This window comes from Urtica dioica, chromosome 9, assembly GCF_054948205.1.
Source record: "Urtica dioica subsp. dioica isolate 48M chromosome 9, U.dioica_male_clone48M_v1_H2, whole genome shotgun sequence".
NCBI lineage: Eukaryota > Viridiplantae > Streptophyta > Magnoliopsida > Rosales > Urticaceae > Urtica > Urtica dioica.
Genome location: NC_142764.1, coordinates 19,497,222 through 19,503,221, shown reverse-complemented (window position 1 = coordinate 19,503,221; position 6,000 = coordinate 19,497,222). Strand labels below are relative to the sequence as shown.

Here is a 6,000-nt window from a genome sequence, read left to right as displayed (position 1 = left end):
GTATGTGGAGACTCAGGCTAGATATGCGCAGCAACTGGACATTTCCGCTGTTATCGATACTTCTCAGAAAGTGTACACACATGCTTACTATCATTCTGAGGATGAGACCCGTGGTCGCGGCGGCGGTGTATCGGATGGCTATGGCGACGAACCAGTGTGGTCTGGACTGGGCGAAGTTTTCGTGCTTGAAGAACTACTTTCGAGATTGTCCGTCGAGTCTTTGAGCAAGTTCAGAAGGGTGTCCACAAAATGGTGGCATTACATCTCCAACGACTCGCGTTTTACATCTAATTCCGCCGCCGATAAAAGAATGTCGGTCATCATTACCCACGAGTACCCGCCCCATAGAATTCTGTTTGTGGACCGCCAAAAAGTCGAGCTTATGGACGTGGCGGTGTTGGAGAAGAGATGGGTAGGGAAATTCAACAAGTGCCACGTGGTGGGATCTTGTAACGGTTTGCTCTGCCTAGGGATTCGATACGGAAATGAATACCCGGAGCCGATACTTTCGGTCCGAGATAAGCACGAAGGGGTGGTGCTGTGGAATCCGGAGACGGGAGACGCCAGGGACACTGAGGTGCCGCCGTTGCCGGACTCGTTTTATTCGAAGTTGCGAACGTGCTATGAACGTCCCGTGTACGACTTTGCCTTCGATCGAGCCTGCAGCGACTATAAGGTGGTCAGAGTCTGGGTTGAATCGGAGTCATCGCGCTTGAAGTTCGACGTCTTTAGCAGAAACACGGGCGCTTGGAGGGAATTGGAGAAAGGGCTGAAGGGATACAAGTTCTGCTGCGAAAACGAGAATCCCGTTCTGATCCGGAGCCGTTTCTTTTGGGCTCTGGTCCATGTGGCGGATGAAAGGCAATGTGTTTTGTGGTTTGATGTGAGCAACGATGAGTTCGGGATTGTGGACCACGACTCCCTTGCCCGTCTCCTGATCCGTCCTAACCAACAAATCACTCACCACCGGCTCGTCAATTCAAAAAAACACGACTCGCTCGCTTGTCTATCGCTCCCCAACAATACCTCAAAAGAGTTCTTATTTCAGTTCTTTCGATGCCTCGCCAAAACCGACAACGAACTAGCTTCCTTGCCTCGTGATGAGGAACCACGGCCATGGAAGTTCTATGGAGTTTCGTGGAATCGATATTTCTTGGAAGAGAATAGGAGCAACCTCATAGCGTACGATTGTGAAACTGGTGTTGCTCAACAACTATTCTCTACCTTAAATTGTAATCTCATAGGCCAAGCCCATGATTATGTGCCCAGCTTAGTTTTAGTTTATCCAGATCTCGCCACCATGAGACAAGGTACCAGGAAAATGAAGGGCAAGTATTGGGTCCGTGTGTTCTTGAGAACCTTGGGTTTTACTGTACCACAAAATCGTTTTCAACTGGTACCCGAGGAGTAGAAGCTTATATTGTTGGTGAATCAAGCGCGTATCAGACACGAACAATCGTTCTGATGCGACTCGTTTGAGATGATTCCACCATATAACCATATTAATGCGAAAAAATAATTAATTACGCTGATCATAAGCTAATTAAATTATGGTTATAATTAACAAGATCTAGTTATGTTTAATTAATTTAATTCACAAGAGCATATTTATCAAGCAACCGATTTGAGCAAAACAAAACGAGTACTTACATTGATTTTCGGTTCAGCTACAGAACGCTCCTAAACCAATCGCGTACTCCTTGCGTCGTTTTGATGAAGGACTCGAGGATGACACCTTAGTCTTCCGAAACGTAATCTCCGAGACGAATAAGAAAGATGAGTGGGCAGTCTTTATCTCACTAGATCACGAAACTAGGTGTTTTGAGATCTCGCTCTTATTTTACTAAGAATGGAAAAAAATTTCCGAGGGGAGGGAGAGGCAGAAGTGCACGGCCAAGGTAGGCTAGGGTGCACGAAATTTTTCTCAAAAATTGCTTATTTTTGCCTTCTCATGAAGCCCTATTTATAGTAGTAAAATGAGATATTCATGGAATCTTCCAGAATATTTTATTTCCTTTTATTGTGTTCACACTGGTGGATTAAATCTAGGCCATTGGATCTCAACAAGTGAATCATACTTTTTCTCTCATCCATCAGATCAATATCTATGGGATATTATTCTCTATTTAAATAGAGAATATATTATTTAGTGAAAGAATAAAGGGGAATATATTATTTCCCTTTAAATATATTCTCATATATTCTCCTAAATACTTTTCTTTAAATAAGGAGAAAATATAGGATAATATCTTATATTATTCTCTCTCCTTTATTTAAACAACTAAAGAGAAAATATTGGTAAATACCAATATTATAAAAATCGGTTTTTTAGGCACACGGCCAAGGGGATTTGCGCAACTCCCATGCCAAAATTCCCAAATCCGATTTTCATATTTTGTGCAAGGCCCAATTGCTTAAAACCCAATTAATTATTTATTTACTTGGTCCAACAATAAACAAATAATTAATAATTGTTTATTTACTTGATCAAACAATGAATAAACAATTCTACCATAAATATTTATTTAATTCTGCGAATACCCGTTTTCCAGAATTAATGCTGTCAATCACAATTACAGCAAGTGAGATTAATAATGATAAACATTATTATACGAAAGTTCTTATCCGCCTTTATCAGAGCCGAATCGGGGACTATGGACCTAGTAATAGAAGCTTAACAAATCCGATGAAAAAGACGAAATAGTCCTTTCTCTTTTTCCATCGATTCGTCTAATCTTGGTCAAATACTCCACCTTGTAAACCAAGACCGAACTCTCCTTTATACTAGAATTATATTTACTCATCGTGACGAGTGTCCACTGATATAGTTAGTTCGTGATCAAGATCCTCCAGGTTCAACCCGTGTCAAGAGAAGTCAATTTTTCCGTTATACTTCTCTTGATACATATCAGCTTAAGCATTGTTGCTTCCCCAGCGAAAGATTCTTTCGAACGTTACTTACTTCGAAAGTGCTAGCAATCTATCGGTTCTGGAATCAACCCTTAGGTGAGAGAACATTAACCTTCTTTCAGGAAGGCTGGATTCCGTATCTGTAAATTATTTCCCACTCGAATTATGCTCTGAGAAAACTCCCAAGACATAAGCTGTGATTAGCATGAATAGCCTTTTAGCGAATGAGTCAAAGAGCTCAGTAACATAACCCGGTGTCCATGATCACTTCAGGATTTAGATCAAGTCTCACTGTGACCATCATAGTGACCTTGGTTAGTGTGTCGTAACGATCCTTAAACGACACATCTACAACCAAGACCTGTCCAAGTCGTACACTTACCACAAGTCTAGAATGCTTTAGATATAGCTTTCCAGGCGTATATCAGTCATCGACCTCGTTTTAGCTCATCGCCCGAACTCAGGTGCCCAGCACGTGACTCAGTTTAATACATAGGCTATGGAAGATAGATGTTATTGATTCTAATTGTTCAGAACTCAACCCACTAATCATATAATGCTAATAAAGTAATCTTATTATTGAATTTAGTAATCATTTATTCATTATCTTCAAGTGGGCAATATTATTCCTAACATATACAATTTATTTATTTTTTCTATTTCCTTTTCATGTTTAATTATTATTCTTTGCCTCAAACTTAAATGTATTTACAATTCCTTAATTATAATGCCTACGATTATCTAGTTTAACTACATTGATCGGTGTTATGTGTTAATTTAATTACTTTTGAAGACGTTGACTTTGGGCATTTTGAATACGTTCATTAATCGAAAGTTTCGTTCTATGGTCGCTTTTGTTTTGTCCATCTTTTTTTTTAATTGTTATTGAATCTCAATAATCTTCCTATGTGTGCTTTGGAATGTCTAGATTTGGGCTTTGAATATGGTTTTGACTATCTTGCTATTTACTATCCATGGTGCAGGTACTTTGTTTGTTCCTTTCATTCTCCCTATTTCACGCTACCATAAAGTCAATTGAAACATGTTATTTGTCTTATTAGCTTTGTAAAGTTAATTTGTTACTGTCGGACACTATTAATTGTTCAATTTGATGTTTAGTGGATAGTTAGATTGTTGTCTTGCTGATATTTGTATTGTTGCACTACTACACAACGGGTCATTTACGGCGCTCAAAAAGTGATGCTATAGGAGATTTGCGTCACTTTTTGTGTGCCATTATATCGGCCGACGCTCTTTCTCTACAGCGGCACTTATTTAGAAGCGATGCTCCACGTGGATCCACGTTGGATTTGGCGTTGGATTGGGTGATGCGTCGCTTGTTGAAAAGTGATGGTATAGAGCTCTGCGTCACTTGATTTTAAAGTGATGTTATAGAGTTGGGCGTCACTTGTTTTTTATGTGATGTTATAGAGTTGGAGTTGGCCGTCACTTTTTTATGTGATGTTATAGAGTTGCGTCACTTGTAATTTAATTCTTTTTTTGGGCATCACTTGTTTATCGAGTGATGCCCACTCTTTTTTTTTATATAAATAATTTCGATTTGCAAATAAAAAACCTGTAGCAATTGATTCAGAATATGCACAAAAAAAAACAGTAGCAATGTTGCAGGTTTCAAGCCAAAATAAAAGAAAAAAACAGCTTTAGATTTACACCGCACAGTGTGATTGTGCCTTCGGAGCTTTAATAAGGCGAAAATAGCAGCAATGAGTCTCACCCTCTCCTTTCTCTTCTCTGTCTTCTTCACTTTTTTTTGCAGCCTGAAACCACACTTTGTCCACACGAAGCGAGACATTGGGAGAGTTTGTGAAGTCTCGCGATTACTCGTAAGTTTTGGTAATCCCTGCTATTCTCTGTGATTCAGGGTGTATAAAGGAATAGAGTGGTTCTGATTGAAAGTGAAGTAAATTGGAAGTAAAAAAAGAAGAGAAGAGAAGAGAATAGGAGAGAAAATGGAAAATGGTATGTTTACAGGGCTCGGAAACGGAGCAATACAAGTGGACGGGAAAGTAATGCAGACATTTCAGACGAGCTTTGTTCAAGTGCAGGATATTCTTGACCAGAACAGGCTTCTGATCAACGAGATCAACCAGAACCACGAGTCGAAAATCCCCGACAACCTGAGCCACAACGTGGGTCTCATCCGAGAGCTCAACAACAAAATCAGGAGAGTCGTGGATCTCTACGCGGATCTCTCGACCTCGTTCGCCAAGTCCGTCGAAGCCTCGTCCGAAGGGGAGTCGGGCGGGACCTTCAGATCCGACGGGAAATCTAATTGGCCGACCCTGATTTTGTTATGAGCAAAATTTCCCGTTTTCGTAAACCTGGCATGAAAACGACGGCTTGGGTTTTGAAGGCGGCCATCTGCTCCAGCTGTGGTGTCTTTTGTGCTTTTTTTTAAGGAATTTCTTTTGAGCTTTTTTAATTTAGAGAATAAAAGAGAGTAATATCAAACAGTAGTACACGAGTGGATTTGATAAAGACTCACAGATGTTTTCCCGACCGAGAAGAAGAAAATACGGCGGCTTGAGTGTGACGACGACGGAGAGAAAAATCGAAGAAGAATGAACGGCCGGCGGCGTGGATTTGATGAGCAGCCGTATGTTTAAAAATAGGAAGAAAAGCTTACTTACTGGAGGCGACCAAGAAGCTGCCGGCTTGTTTTGTAAGTGATGAACAACCAAGACGTACGACGGCCTGGTGGGTTTTGAAGAAGCGCGCGGCTCTGCTGCCCAGGTTTTGTGTTTTTTTTTTTTAAGGCATTCTTTTGAGCTTTTTTAATTTGGAGAATAAATATATGAGTAATATTATAATATATATATATATATATATATATATATATATATATATATATATATATATATATGCATCGTACGAGTGGTCTTCAAATATAGCCAATTAGTGACTTTCAACATATACGTGGATCTGTGCTAATTATTAATATTATAAAAAATTTCTCCAAAGCATCACACATCTTTTACAAGTGATGTTTTTTACTTATTGCATCACTTACAAAACAAGTGATGTTTTTTACTTATTGCATCACTTATAAATTGAATGATGCCCCGCCAC

The 6,000-nt window shown here is 39.7% G+C and overlaps 1 pseudogene; it reads left to right on the top strand.

Moving 5' to 3' along the window:
- The first annotated feature begins 4,796 nt into the window (after positions 1-4,796).
- Positions 4,797-5,228, top strand: LOC149385569 (protein ELF4-LIKE 4 pseudogene; annotated as a pseudogene).
- The last annotated feature ends 772 nt before the right edge of the window (positions 5,229-6,000 follow it).